At 42.7% G+C, this 16,363-nt stretch overlaps 1 long non-coding RNA gene across 1 annotated transcript; it reads right to left on the bottom strand.

Moving 5' to 3' along the window:
• Positions 1-2,528: 2,528 nt before the first annotated feature.
• On the bottom strand, positions 2,529-15,479 carry LOC122231831. Its single transcript, XR_006209088.1, has 3 exons — positions 15,314-15,479; positions 8,870-9,037; positions 2,529-2,892 (listed from the first exon to the last, which is right to left on the bottom strand). It is a non-coding gene; the product is annotated as an uncharacterized LOC122231831 (long non-coding RNA).
• Between the last annotated feature and the right edge of the window lie 884 nt (positions 15,480-16,363).

The raw sequence follows: 16,363 nt of genomic DNA, 5'->3' as shown, positions 1-16,363 counted from the left end.
ATCCCCTAGCAGGGAACTTATCTCAGTAAGGTCATTACAGAGTCCCTAAGCAAGCCCTGACCAGCCTTATCAAACAGAGAAGGAAAAGATGCTTTTATGGCAATGAGGTTCAATGGAGTTTTGGGGAACTTGGTACTCAGGTTCAACTGAACCCACTTCTCAGGGTCCCACTCTTTCCCAATCAATACCTAAAGTTTTACATAAAAGAACTATTGGTTCTATGAGTTTAGATTATCTTTTAATCATCAGCCCACAGGATAAAATGGCATTTGATGTTAGAATGCATCAGCTCTGCAGCTACATGAAATAAATGGTTTTTCTAGAAAGTTGTGGAAGCTCCTTAGTCCTCTGATATGTCTCATGACAATAACCTTAAAATCCTGATCATATCATTTTCTTTCTTGAAGTTCTCCGATGTAATTATAAACAGCCACCCAACTCCACAGATCTTGTATTCCTTATTCTCACCATGGTGGTCAGCCGGCATTCTACCAAAGTCTTTGCTTTCACCGGGTGCTTCATTCTAAGTGACCAATATTTGAAGAAACTACTTCACCTCTACGTGTCACATACTGCTAGTATTCCATATTCTTTTTTTTTTTTTTTAATAAGGACTGCTATTTAAATTTTTTTTTTTTTTAACGTTTATTTATTTTTGAGACAGAGAGAGACAGAGCATGAACGGGGGAGGGTCAGAGAGAGGGAGGCACAGAATCTGAAACAGGCTCCAGGCTCTGAGCTGTCAGCACAGAGCCCGACGCGGGGCTTGAACTCACGGACCGCGAGATCATGACCTGAGCCGAAGTCGGACGCTTAACCGACTGAGCCACCCAGGCGCCCCGCTAGTATTCCATATTCTAATGCTAACATAATCATTGCTACTTTCAAATCAAACCCAATCAAATGAAAAAAAATCCAAATTTCCAATTTTTTAAGAGTCTGTTGCCTATAACCCTCCTGGTACCAATCACAGTCATGGACAGGGTTCAATTCCAGGGAACATAAGCAATTCTAGCAAGAAAATGAAGAATGAAAAAACTTATTATAGGGCATTAGAAAGCTTACTGAATCAGGGCACCTGGGTGGCTCAGTTGGTTAAGTGTCCAACTCTTGATTTTGGCTTAGGTCATGATCTTGGGATTTGTGAATTTGAGCCCTGCATTGGGCTCTGCATTGATAGTGAGGAGCCTGCTTGGGATTCTCTCTCTCCCGCTCTCTCTGCCCCTCCCCCACTCATATTCTCTCTCTCTCTCACTCTCAGGATAAATACATAAGCTTTAAAAAGAAATAATTTTAAAAAATTTTTTAAAGCTTACTGCATCATTAGGAGAGTCAAGGATTTAGGTTGACATTTCAGAAATGGCTCCCCAAACTACATGGTAGATCTGGGTCACCAGGGGAGCTCTTGGTTCTCCCAAGATTAGGAAACTGCCACCTCTTAAACGTTACGACTACCAAAGTCCGGAAGCCATCACAGTGGAGCAGCCCTCATGGACAGGAAGCTGACACCACACCAAACCAGACATGCTTTAATCCTCACTTGCAAATGAGCTTTCTGTGACTGTCTCCTGAAATTCACACACTTCTGCTAATGCTGCTGCAGAAAATTCAAGTGCCTTAGGGCACCTGGTGGCTCAGTCTGTTAAGTGTCCGACTTCGGTTCAGGTCATGATCTCACGGTTCTTGAGTTCAAGCCCCACATTGGGCTCTGTGCTGACAACTCAGAGCCTGGAGCCTGCTTTGGATTCTGTGTCTCCCTCTCCCTCTGCCCCTCACCCACTCTCACTCTCTCTCTCCCTCTCAAAAACAAATAAACATTAAAAAAAAGAGAGAGGGAGAGAGAGGCGCCTGGGTGGTTCAGTCGGTTAAGTTTCCGACTTTGGCTCAGGTCATGATCTTACAACTGGAGGGTTCAAGCCCCACATCGGGCTCTGTGCTGACAGCTCAGAACCTGGAGCCTGCTTTGGATTCTGTGTCTCCCTCTCTCTCTGCCGCTCCCCTGCTCACACTCTCTCTCTCAAAAATAAACAACTAAAAAATTTTTTTAAAAAAAGAAAATCCTAATGCCTCTATGACCAAACTTTTTAAAGAAAACACAGAAGCAGTGAAAGCATGGCCTCTGCCTCATTTCTACCTTCTAAACATCCAGAGCCCTGAGGGTAGGGTAGTCTGGAAAATGTGGTGTTTGGCTCTTCAGCCACTACAGTACAAGAAGGCATATTAGAAGGCGGGTGGCGTAGACAATAGGAGCAGATCTAGCAAACCCATCACAAACCCCAAATACTAAGTTCTAGTCTTAAGCTCTGACAAAGAACTTTTGTAGCTGTAACTCTGTTTGCAACCAGTGGGTCCACTACTTACATTTCTTTATATTCCCCACATACCTATTTTTTAATTCCTCAACAGTTATAAATAAATTGTAAGTTCCAATTGATTGAATGACTGGTTTAGAATATGTTATAACAGAGAAAAGCATTTATTTTTATTTTTCTGACTCATTTCTAGAAATCACTGGGCAATGTCTCCTCCACACAGCTGCAGCACAAAATATTTGCTGTTTACCTTGATGAGATACCAGAAGGTCTTCTGAATCATCTGAGTAACAATAAATTATATTTGGCAGCATTGTAGATGAAGTACGTTGTACAGTATACTCATTTCTGGAAACCGACATGGCAAACCAATACACCCCTTTTTTTCCATTCACTTCAGAAAACAGAGAGTTTACTGTCTCAAGGAAAGACACACTTTCATGGCCTCTTGAAGTCAATAATGTGACTTACAGAAGAATCCCAGTAGAGATGAGCAGTCTGTCTTCTCCAAGATATCCCCTTTCTTATCGTGCATGCAGTTGTCTTGAAACTCCCAAAGTCTCTAGAGTAATTGTTTTGCCTGAAACAGAGAACATCTTTGTGAGTGTTTCTCAGAGGAACAACTGACCCAGAGAACTATAGGCCCTTCCTTCAAATTCTATTCTCAGCAGAGTACTGGTTTTGGGTATATAAATACCCAATTCATTCATTGTGCCTAGTATTGGCCAGAACCCAAACCTTGCACAGCCCCTTGGCCTGCTCAGATCTTGGGAGGGCAAAGGTCATCCTGTCCATCATCCTGTTTTCAGTCAGGACTATGCAAAATTAATCCCAACCTACAAGAAACTGACTGTAACCTGGGAATGACATAAAATAGCCATTTTCTTCTCTGGTCTCCTGTGTTACTTCCTAAGGCATTGATTGAAAGAAAACAAGTAGCTAATGAAAGGTGAAAAGATTCCACTTCAGAAGCACCAAGGAGACCTTGACAAAACCCGTATGGGCCCTCAAAATGATTTTTCAATGATTACTGTGTTTTACTCAAAAAGTTAAGGATTTGGGAGACAGCCCACAGCAAGCAATGTAGAACACATTGACTTGAGCAGACCAGATCTCTCTCTCTCTGCAAACAAAGAGGGAAAGAAAGAAAATGAAGATAATTATCATAGTAATTCAATAGCCCCCTTTCCTCCTGAAATGCTAAAATCCTTGCCTCAAACTTTGGTGGAGACTGATTACAGCTTAGTAGCTGCTCTGGTCATGGACCTTAAGAGCATTCTTCAGAGTGGAACGGTCTTCCATTCCACGTCCCCGCTGCAAACTTCGTGCTCCTCAGCAATACAGGATAATACCATTCACTTTCTTTTGACAGTCAGACCCAAACTTTCCTGTCTAACCCTAAATTCTCAAGGCTTTTCTATCAAGGAATGCTAGGTGCCCCCTGGAGGAACTGGCCAGGATGAAGGATAATGGCCCCAAAAGAAGGTGTTTACTATGCCTTTATTATTATTTTTTTAATGTTTATTTATTTTTGAGAGAGACAGAGACAGAATGTGAGTGGGTCAGGGGCAGAGAGAGAGGGAGACACAGAAGCAGAGGCAGGCTCCAGGCTCTGAGCTGTCAGCACAGAGCCTGACGCAGGGCTTGAACTCACAAGCCGCAAGATCATGACCTGAGCTGAAGTCAGCCGCTCAACCGACTGAGCCACCCAGGCGCTACTATGTCTTTATTTTTAAAAGGAACCATGGGCAATTAAATGTCATTTATACTCCTTTTTAAGAAATCAAGGAAGGAGTAAGAACAACCTCTCAGGATATCTTTTTAGAATCCTGTCTGGCCCTCAAGGCAAGTCCAGCTGTGTCTTGTCCCTTTGTGGCATCTGCCTGTCATTGTCTTACAACTCCTTCCCCCAACGTGCACCAATGGAGGCTTCTGCCTATGCTTTGCCTACCAGACCTAATTTGTGCATTTCATTCTCCCTAATTGTCTTACCCCCGCCACACACACACACATGATCCTCTATCACAACCCCAACATAGTCATAAAAGGCAATGACTTCAGAGCTAAATAGTGTGAGCTCTAATTGTGGCTCCACCATATACAAACTGTTGGGCAAGTTCTATTCCTTAATGTTCTAATCTGTAAAATGAAGTTAATAATAGCATCTACCACAAAAAGTTGCTTTTGAAGGTTAAGTTATGAATGCTATTCAAGTGATCAGAAAAAATGTCTGGCATAAGGTGGTACTCAATATATATATCAGCTCTTATTGTTATAGGATATGGCATCTAGATGGCATATTGAGTAATTACATTTCCTTCCTGTTCTAACAAACAGTAAAGTACTAGATGTTGGCTATGCCCACATCTCCATTCAGAGGAAAGTGGTCATGGATATTCTTTATTCTTTATTAAGATACTATCGCTGATGGTCACTGAACCAAAAATGAGTGACCAGGACTGAGGCAACCACATGTCCATAAGATAAACATGAGCAAGACATTGCCAAGGAGACAACTTGACCTAAGAAGCTACCTAATCGGAGCACTCCACATTGAGTGGTGACAACCCAGCCCGATCAGAATTTCTCTCTTGGAAAGTTGGAATATAAAAGCACACAAGGAAGAAAACAATAGAGGCCTGTTTGAAAGACATTGAAAAAATGGCCAGATCACTAGTAGGGCAGCCATATTCTGAACGGCAATTATTCACTGAGTTATTCATGAAGCCAGAAGAACTTTAAGCCTGGGAAGCAGAGGATCCAGTGATGGCACAGGTGGTGAGATAACTTCCCACATTCTTTTTTCACTTCATTCACACACTTAGCATATGCAACTTTCATCAACCAAAAGAAAAAGTCCCAAATGTACAAGTGAAAAATATCCAAACTGTTAACACAGGATTAACTAATACAAGCTACTTTTAAGTACAGCTGTATAAATTCAAAAAAGCTATCCTGTATGTATATACAAAATTGTTTATACACAAGTCTATACATAGGGTCTATACGTTTATTTCCTCAGAACCCTTAGGTGCCACCTCTTGGTGAAGACACCAACACTTCATTCACATATTTTACGAAAAAAGAAAGACTATTTCCAGGACTGACAACACTGTGCATATTGTATTCAGATCATGTAGGCTCCATTCAATTGATTAGGATCTTTCTGGTGCATCTTTGTGTTAAAACCTATCTCTTAAGTGGTGATTTTCAACCTTCAGTGTTAACAGAAACCTGTAAAGTTTGTTAAAATGTAGACTCATGGGCCCCTTCCCTAGAGATTCTGATTCAGTAGAACTGGAGTGGAGCCTCAGACAGGGAGGGTCACTATTTGTGACCTCACAGGTTATTCACCGTACTCCTCCAGGAACACATTCATACTGACGACAATGCGAATGCTTCCTGAGAGTTGTGCAGTGCACAACCTGCCCACCTAAATGTGGTGGCTATGAATAGTCCTCATGTAAGTGGCTCTAAGTTCACACTAAGAAATACGGAGAGTGACTTAGATATGTGCCTTTTTTGCCATCTCAAAGAATCCAACAAATACGAGTTCCCTGCTGATCCACCGAGTTCCCAGTTACTATTCATGCTTACAAGGTGTCTACAGTTGGGCAGGACTAAAGCAGAGAGGGAAAAGGATAGGCAGAAAAAGGACCAGTGCATTTGTGTTTCATTATAAGCTTCAACAAAAGGCTTGAAGTCTAGTCTAAATATATGTCCCTTCTGAGTGCTACTGCTGTGAAGCAATTGGAATGAAAGCAAATACAAAGAGCACAGAATGAATTGCTGGTGAAAACCCTACAACACCCTGAGGCACTGGCATTGCGCTCCCACCTCCCTGCCCCTCATTATAGACGTTGCTTTCGAAGCCCCATTAATTGGTGAGGGTCCCAATATACTTAAGGAGTAGAAAGATGCACAAGCCCCTGAAAAAAATCATTGTGCTTCTAGAGAAGGGATTTTTTAAATTTTTTATTCAAGTTCCAATTAGCTAACATACGGCGTAATATTAGTTTCAGGTGTACAATATAGTGATTCAACACTTCCATACATCACCTGTGCACTCCTTCATCCCCATCACCTAGTTAATCCATTCCCCCCCTCCCCTCTGGTAACCATCAGTTTGTTCTCTATAGTTAAGAATCTGTTTCTTGGTTTGCCTCTCTTTTTCCCCCTTTGCTCATTTGTATTGTTTCTTAAATCCCATACAAAAGTGAAACCATGTGGCATTTTTTTTGACGAACTTATTTTGCGCAGCATAATATTCTCTAGCTCCACCCATCTCGTTGTAAATGGCAAGAGTTCATTATTTTGTATGGGTAAATAATATCCCATTGTGTATATATACCACCTCTTCTTTTTTTTAATTTTTTTTAAGTTTATTTATTTTCAAGAGACACCGGGAGTGTGGGGGAGGGGCAGAGAGAGAGAGGGGAAAAAGGATCTGAAGCGGGCTCTGTGCTGACAGCAGACAGCCCCATGCAGGGCCTGAACTCACAAACCATGAGATCATGACCTGAGCTGAAGTTGGATGCTTAACGGACCAAGCCACCCAGTTGCTTTTCTTTCTCCATTCATCCATCTATGGGCACTTGGGCTGTTTCCATAATTTGGCTATTGTAAGTAATGGTGCTATAAACATCAGAGTCATGTATCCCTTTGAATTAGTATTTTTGTATTCTTTGGATAAACACCTAGTAGTGTGACTGTTGGATTGTAGAGGAGTTCTGTTTTTAACTTTTTGAGGAAACTCCATACTGTTTTACACAGTGGCTGCACCAGTTTGCATTCCCACCAACCATGCAAGAGGCTTCCTTTTCCTCCATATTCTCACCAACACCTGTTGTTTCTTGTGTTGCTGATTTTACCCATTCTGACAGGTGTGAGGTGATATCTCATTGTAGTTTTGATGATAAGTGATGTGGAGCATCTTTTCATGTGTCTGTCTTCTTTGGAGAAATGTCTATTCATGTCTTCTGCCCATTTTTTTAATTGGATTATTTGTTTTTTGGGTGTTGAGTTTTATAAATTCTTTGTCTATTTTGAACACTAACCCTTTATCAGATATGTCATTTGACAATAACTTCTCCCATTCCATAGGTTGCCTTTTAGTTTTGTTGATTGTTTCCTTTGCTGTGCAGAAGCTTTTTATTTTAATGTAGTCCCAATAGTTTATTTTTGCTTTTGTTCCCTTGCCTCAGGAGAAATATCTAGAAAGAAGTTGCTACAGCTGCTGTCAAAGAAGTTACTGCCTGTGTTCACTAGAGAAAGGATTTATCATCTTGTATCAAGTGAGTTCAAGTCAACAGGTTTTTGCTGAGCACAGTTAGGTGCTGATGGAATTAAAAAAAAAAAAAATTAGAAGACTCCATCCGAAGCCACCCAAGGAGAGAAGTGTCTCTTGTGAAGAAGAGGGACACAACTAAAACATGTAAAGAAACTGGAGGACAAGGAAGAAAATATGTCATCAAGTACAAAGTTAATGAGGCGGTACCTGAATTAGAGCTCAGGAAACCAAGAGACAAGTGAGGCTGTGCAGTGCCACATGGAGGCACTTGAAGAATATTCTAGCAGCTACTTTTGTAAACAGTAGAGGTGTCTGAGGTTTGAAAGGAGAAACACACTTGGTCATTTTTTTGTCAGTCGGCATTTCCTTTGATCCCAGTATTGGCCTTGGTCACATTCACATGCTCTGGACCCTAACATTTTACTCTGATTTTCCCGAGTGCACCTCACTTCTGCCACACGCATGCCTCGACTTCTCAGACACTGGGCTAGGACACTAACGGGAACCACCCAGCACTTGTGCGAAACTGGTGAAGCGAGGGAGATGACACCTGGGGCAATCCTTGACATGTCAGGGCTGAGAACTTGCGGGTGCCTGTCCCACTTGTGTCCCTTGAGTGGACAGTTCTGAGAGGCATTTTTCATGGCTCTCAGTCCCAGAAGGAACAGGCCCCAGTTTCTCACAGCAGTGACCAAACTTGATAACAAACTCTTTACCAACTGGCTTTGCCGCTTGTCTTGTTTTCCTTCTTCCCCATCCCCCACTCCCATTTGCTGACCTCATTTCCCAAACCACCTGCATACAAACCCTTGTCTTATGCCCTATTTCTGATAGGAACCCTGGTATAAACAATCTCCTAGAGAGATAACGGTTTCTGGTTCCTGATATTTTATGCTCAATTGGCAGGGAACTCTGACACAGGCCTTCTCCCTCAAGCACACTCATCTCAGGAAGGTTCAAACCAAAATGTACTGTGTGCTTCATCTGAGGTTTTGCCAAAGGCAAGATTATAATTCCCAAAGGCCCAGGATATGAGGACGAGAAGCAGAAGGGAGTATTTTATATTTCCCAAGTCCCCGTTATGTGCCACTACTGTGCTGTATGTTTGTATCTTATCAACTGTTACATAAACCTGATGAGGTGGGTAGAATCCCTTTTTTTTTTTTTTTTTTTGTAAGAAATGAGGAAACTGCTCAGCAAGCAAGAAGTGACAGAATCAGGATTTGAATTCAAGTCTGACTGTCAAGTCCATATTTTGCCCACTTACCTGATGTTTTCTCCCACGTACTAATTCATGCCTGGGGTTAGGTGCCTGTTTCTCAACAGCGTCAGGGGTCTTCATCTTTCAGTTTTGTCAGTTTGGGAACTCGAAATCAGTGATCTGCAGCAATTAGGTGGCATTTTAATCTCTCCAGGTTGTGGCATAGAGTTGTCCCTTTAAGCAAGAGAGAAAGTTCAGAACATAGAAAGCTGCTTATGTCTGTATGCTACACCCAGGAATTTAAAGCCAGCTTCAGTTTGGCTCTGAGAAATGCAAGGCACCTGTCTGGCCAGTAATGAACACAGAACGTGAGTCACACCTATCATGGCTCGGGGCTCAATGCTGAGCACACAGTAGGTACACAAGAAACATTTGCCAAACTACCCGTGAGCTCTGAGAGCCAAGGCTCCGCTTCCCTCCAAGTGCCTGCCAAAAGTAAATTGTTGGGGGCCACGTAATACACCTCTATGCTCTCTACACCGAGCCCTACTTGTACCTTTTACATGCCAGACCCCAGAATAACAGAGGTCTAAACACATTTACGGAAGTCACACAGTAGCATTTTGAGACTGAGAACCGCCGGCCTCCTTTGTGATCACATAGCTTCTTAACCCACAGCTCTTTGAGCTGCCAGTTTCTATTGCTCATACAGGATTAACTAGATCCCCACTGCTTTGTGTCATCCTCTGTGCTCTTCCTGTTTTTGTGTTTATTTACTAATTGGCTGGCTCTAGTTGTTTCCTATTGATTTACAATTCAACTCAGAAAAAGTGATTCAAGTGTAGAGTATTGAAGGCTTGGATCTATATTCTTACACAGCTTCTTTGGTCAGAGACCATGTCGTCTCTGGGAATATCCACTCACCTAGCATTTCCCAACCTTGGTGAAGAAGAGATCAGAATCATTAAACCTCCCAGAGTAGACAATGCCACATTCATTCATTCACTTATTGAGACAGAATACATTATTTGTACACAAAGAAAAGTAGGGGGCATGTGGCTGGCTCAGTTGGTAGAGCACACAACTCCGTCTCTGGGTCATGAGTTCAAGCCTCACGCTGAGTGTGGAGTCTACTTAAAATACAATAAAAAAAATTTTTTTAAGTCTAAAAATAAAGACAAGTAGGGACTTTAATCCATTTTCTTGAGCACCAGGATGCCACAGAGTTAGGACTCTATGCAGTGTTTCTCAAACTGCAGTCCCTTCGACCAACTGCATCAGAATTCCCTGCCATGATTATAAATATAGATTCCTGGACTCTTTTTCTCAGACTTAATGTAACAGAATTTGGTTTTGGTTTTTTACCAGGTTATTATTAACCAGGAGATTCTCATCACACTAAAGTTTAAGACACCCCCCCCCCCAAGATCTATGAGGACTTACATGCCCTACATGGCCAAACAAGATTTCATTAGTGGACATCACCTATGCCTTGTCCAGTTCAGAGCCCTCAGGCAAGTTCTGGCACTGTATCACTTAATCTTCCTTCATTACATGAATTTAAGTCAATGAATTGGTAGGGGTGAAAAGAAACTGAGAAGAGAAGAAAAATCAAGGTACTACAATCCAAGAAATTCACTGATGAACTCAGGAGGAAATTGCCCCAAGAATAAACCATGACAGTTAAGTCACAGAAAACACATATTTCCAACTATTTCCCACATCTGTGTATGGCCTTCAATAACTTCCTGCAGGTATCCCCTTTTGGCTCCAAAACTGTAGTTATCCAACTTATACTCTGGAAGCAGGGAGGAGTTAACCCAATTGTCTAATTTCCATTGGGAATGCAGGAGAAATTTGGCTTTATCTCAAAGCTATGTGTTATAATAACACCATTTTACAATTTACAATTGCAAAGTAATTTATGGTTTCTAACATCTTTTAAGGATAATACCCCACTTAAACTTTGCATTGTTAGAAATACCCAAATTGTAATGTATACACTAATAAGGTTAACAGCAAGCCAGGATTTGGTTGTCTCCTCAAGTAGTTTTTTATTTTTTTTACTTTTTTAAATGTTTATTTTTGAGAGAGAGAGAGAGAGAGAGAGAGAGAGAGAAAAGGGGAAGAGAGAGAGGGAGACAGAATCTGAAGCAAGCTCCAGCCTCAGAGCTGTCAGCACAGAGCCCACCTTGGTGCTCAAGCTTGTGAACCACGAGATCATGACCTGAGTTAAAGTCAGATGCTTAGCTGACTGAGCCACCCAGGTGACCCTCAAATAATTTCTTTTCAACACAATGAGGTCTTGAAAACAAGATGAGAAGACATTCTTCAGCAAGGATGGAGAAACATGCAAACTCTGACTCATAGACTGAGTTTCCCAAGACAACATCAATGTCCAGACATGTACTCAATGACAGAAAAAAAACAAAAAAACAAAAACCTGATGATTTGTCAGAATGAAAATTAGCTCCTCTGATTCAGTGGGTTTGAGTGTATAAATTTTGTAAAATCACCTGCTATAGATCAGATTCCAGGGACCTATCATGTCTTAAATCATTTCCTGAATTTATTCAAATCTGCCTGTTGAAGAAAGGTTCACTCTCATGCATAATGTCTTTGACCACAAATAAAGTCTCTGCCATCTGTTTTCACACTAGGAAAACACTATTTGGATTCAGTGATGAAATAAAAAAAAATCCTATTCACATAAATCCAAGTTTTGTTCTCTTACCCTGGGATCCCTCCTGCTGAAATTACAAGAAAAAGAACTTTGTTAATTAAAAAGATGAAGTGTGAACATGTGTTATTCAAGAATATTGATACCTCCACCTACATCTCCAAATTATTAACATTCACATGGCCCTTGGTTTTTGTTTGTTTATCGGCAACAAGAGCTTGTTTAAATCAGGGCTTCAGATACGTCATTTTATCAGGCACCAGCAATGTTTCAGAGGGTACATGGAGATGTCTTTCTTTTTGGAGCTCTTTATAGCTCTTTTAAACAAATATTCCAAGGATATTTATTGCCACTGAGTATCTTATTGAAATAGGAAAACATAGGTGGATTCGGTCACTAAAGAACTCCAGAGAATTTAAAACTGGTTAGACAAAGGAAATGTCATTATCATGGTTGATACAGATGGATACTGAATCCTTAAACTCCCCCTGTTGATGACTTTTGCTCTGGATTATGGAGGACATTGATCAAGGGTAGACATATAGTCTTCAATACAGCCTGGAGTTTCAGTATCACACTTCCAGTTCTACCCTGGGGAGCTAGTTTTGAGGACTTTTTTTTTTTCCTCCTTTAATACCAGACCTAGAATTAGAGCAGGCTCAATAGCCTGTTACTTGTCTATTTTCTCTCCAGCCCTCACTATGTTCCTGACTCTCACATCTTACCATGTCCCTCCAGAGAAGGAAGTAGGGGAATGTGTAAAATGTGAGGGAGCCCTTCCTCTGAACTATCCCCTAGGCTTCTTTTCCCTGGCCCCATCCACAGGAGGACCTCAGGCCTGGAGGTGCCTGGAACCTGACTTTCTATCATCCTAGAAAAGAGGGGATGAAGGGTGGTTCTGTTTATAATCTTTACACTTCTCTCAGCAAGAGCCCCACCTTCTAGCATGCTGGCCTCCTTTCCTTGAGTGTAACTAATCCACATCCGCATCCCTCCTTTCAGGGATAGAATACGGGGCAGTGGAAGGATGCTTCATCTCTGCAGCTTGGAAACATTATCAACCCAATATCTCAGGGCCACACAAGTCAGAGGTCCTTTCTGCCACCTCTTACTTCTGCCCATGACCCCATCATTCTCCCAGGGCAGAACATCCAGGCCATGCTCTTCCCTTTGTGTCCCAAATTAGTTCAGATGAATCCTTCACACCATCTCTTACATCTGTAGCTTTCCATATTCACTGCTTTGACTCTAATTCAGACTTTACTATTTGCATACCAGGATATATTAGAAGAGGCTCTTATCTTGTGTTCCTTGACTCATCCACCAATCACTCTCTGTTGTTTCAAAGGACTCTTCCTGAGAGTCATTGTTTTCATGTCATGATGGTGGTATAGGAAAATATTAAGGGGCATGGATACTGAGGTCAGTCTGTCTGGGCTCCAATCCTGAATCTGCTACTTATTAACTGTTACTTTGGGCAAGTTACTTAATCACTCTGTGCCACAACATCCTCCACCTGAAATAGGGATAATATATACATATCTCATAGGATTAATCTGAAGATGAAATGAATTAATATAGAAAAGGGTCTGGTATTTAATAAGCATCCAATAAGTGGTAGCTATTATTACTATTATTATGGAATATGGCTCATACTTCTTGGCCCAGCATCCGTTGGCCTACACAATCTCTACTCTGGAACTGTACTCTTAAAATGGTAGATGCTATCTTGGAGCTCCCCATAGCTTCTAAAAGAAATTAGAAACCCACTTAAGGTGATAAGCATGGTGGCCAATGAGCAAATATTTAATTCGAGCCAAGAGCCTAGAAGAAGTACAAAAAGCTGGGGAGGAGATGTGGTTTTCTTCCCTCTGCTGCTCCTGGGGACACATGCTATGCTCTGTGAAGCCAGAAGGAAAATTTGAGCTGATTATAATCTAATGAGGCTGCCAAATCAGTTTTACTTTCCAATACAGCATAATGACTGGTGAGTCCCCTGGGCCCTAAGTCAGGGTTATTTTAACTGGTGGCATTATCTGGGTCAGACCAGTCAGCCTCCACGGGGAACACTCTGGGAAATGTCATCTTCCAAGGCAAAGTGGGAGCAGCCCTTACCACTCAATAGATGGTGATACCCATGGCATTTCCAGGGCAATTTCTGAGTTCGTGAGATATAACAAGGGAACACAGGATAGGAAAAACAAAAGGGAAAGGAGAGAGAAGAGGGACAAGGACACAGCATAGCAGGGGGAAAGAAACAATACAAGCAGTTAAGGGGCAGAGGAAAAGTGATTTAAAAAGAAGAAGAAGAAGAAGAAGAAGAAGAAGAAGAAGAAGAAGAAGGGGAGGAGGAGGAGGAGGAAGAAAAAGAAGGAGGAGAAGGAGAAAATAAAAAGCAAAAAGAGTAGAAATTAAAGGAACTGAGTACTGGGGGACAAAGCATGTCTGGAAAAAGAACTAGAAGCTCCAAGGGGCTTGTGTGACTGATGGATTCCGAAGACCTAAAATACACAAGACCAAAAAAAAAAAAAAAAAAAGAGGAAGGAAATACACAACACGGACACACCTTTGGAGTCTAAGCAGTGTCATCTAGAAATATTTGTTAATAAGCTCAGTAAAGTGTGAAATCGAAGACTGGTCTGGCAAATTCGAATCAACCAGTTAGATTCTTAAAGCCTCAGACCTCTCTTCTCCAGCCCTAGCAGGTGGCGTGGGCAAGTTACTTGGGAGTTCCCCCATATACTGCTTGGAAACAAGGCTGGTTCAACAGGCTTTGAATCCCCAGGCAAACCCATGCCGTTGCTGACAGGAAGTGGGATCCACCGGGTTTGCCCCAAGGTTAGCAGCACGGGGGCGGGGCCTCTGCCTCCCTCCCCATTAACGGTCTATAGGGGAAGGAGGCCTGGGCAGCATCAAATACGCTTTGGGGTAATAATTTAGCCACCCCAAATTACAGGGGTTCACAAAATGGTCACTATCTTTTCACACTACATTGTGGAGAGACGGTGAAAGAGCTTATATTTCTGAGCTCTTTGTCTCGTATGTCAAAAACATCATGAAAAATACACTTGAAAACCACTGCTATCACCTACAGAATCAGGAATGGAGATGAGATTTACAGACCAGTTTATCCTTTATACCGCCCTCCACCCCTCCCCCGAAGTAATAAAAATGGGAATATGGGGAAATGCCAAGGTGCAATTCAACTAAGCAATATTTTTCAGAAGTTGAGAAACCTTTCTCTATTAAAAGTTCCAGGGGCACCTGGGTGGCTCAGTGGGTTGAGAGTCTGACCCTGGATTTCAGCTCAGGTCATGATCTCCCAGTTTGTATGTTCAAGCCCCAGGTCAGGCTCTGCACTGACACTGTGGAGCCTGCTTGGGATTCTCTCTCTCTCCTCTACCCCTCCCCTGTGTGCGCTCTCTCTTTCTAAAAAATAAATGAACTAAAAGACTAAGTAAATAAACGAAAAAAAAAAAAATTCCCACACAGGAGATGGATGCATTGAAACTACGGAAGGGGGGTGGGAATTAAATAAGATAAACCTTTAGACTAGAGGGCACTACTTGGTTTTCTTTTGCTTCTCCTAAAGTTTCCCAACGTTAGCCGATTGCAATGTGTTTTTTCTTGGTTTTGCTTAGTTTAGGTTTTCCGTTTACCCTAGGGCTATGACGGGGACTTGGTAATGATGAGGTCATGTTCCATGGCAATCGGTTAGGTTCTTAGAAGGTTTTTGAGTTTTTTCCGCCTTTCTCCAACTCGAGGGCCACCCCTGTAACGGAGCCACCACCACCTCTCACCGGCTTTCCTGCCGTGGCTTCCACACTTACCGTCTTTACTACCCGCTGTCCACGCGGCAGCCGGCCAGCTCTGCACTGCCTCTACCACGCCCCCTGCCACTTCCTGCACCCTGTGCTTCTCCTTCTTGGCACTGTCCACAGTTTGTAAACGTGCAGAGGTGCAATTATTTGACTACCGACTCTCTCCCGCTGGACTATAAGCACAGGAAGGCAGGGGCAGCGCAGAGCAGAGAATCCTCAGGGCCTGTTACACCGCCTGTTACCCGCTGGAGCGGTGCCGGCGGGCTGGCGGGATCAGGTCATGTGGGTGTGGAGGAGGCAGGGCAGGGAGGGTAGGCTGCCAATCAAAGGCCACGGGCATGTGACCTTGGCTGGCCAATCAAAATTCTTTGCTGAGTTGTTAAAAAAGCGAAGCTGTGCGAGGCCTTCTGTGTTGGGTTGGGGTTTTCTAGAAGCGTACCTGGAGTCGAAAACTCAGGCGCAAGTGAGTTTTTGAGGCAAGGCTCCAGAAGCCTCCCAGGAGAAACTAACAAGGAGAAGGGGGAGCAGGATAGGGAAGAGGCCAAGCAATGGAGGAGGCGTCAGGAAAAAGACTTTGGCGGCTACCCTGGAGCCCTCTTCTGGGCTGTTGAGGAGGTAAGGTTGGTTCAGACAGGAAGGTTGGTCCAGGTAGCTCTTTTTTTCTCCCATCTCCTTGTCTCTTCCCGGAGTCCTGGGCTCTAGATAAAAAGTTGCCACAGCCACCTGCGCGGGCTTTGGTTCTGGCTCACTTTTCATCCGTTTTATCAAACTCTTTCTGCCTTGGCATCCCTCACCTGAACCACAGATTTTGCATTTTGCTCTTTATCATCTGCACCGGTAACCTGGCTCCCGATGTTGGAACCACGCATATTCTCTGCTTGCTTCCATGCGCTGGATCCCAGGCACGAGGTGCCTCCGCGGTTTCTATGCGCCTTATGGGAGAGCCGAGACTCAAAGACCTAACCCAACTCCAAGACGCTGTGCTTACATGAGCTTTTTTTTTCTTTTTTTAATGTTTATTTTTATTTGAGACAGAGACAGAGTGCGAGGGGGAGAGGA

This window comes from Panthera tigris, chromosome A1 (assembly GCF_018350195.1).
Source record: "Panthera tigris isolate Pti1 chromosome A1, P.tigris_Pti1_mat1.1, whole genome shotgun sequence".
NCBI classification, from domain to species: Eukaryota; Metazoa; Chordata; class Mammalia; order Carnivora; family Felidae; genus Panthera; species Panthera tigris.
This window is presented reverse-complemented; position numbering and strand designations above follow the sequence as displayed.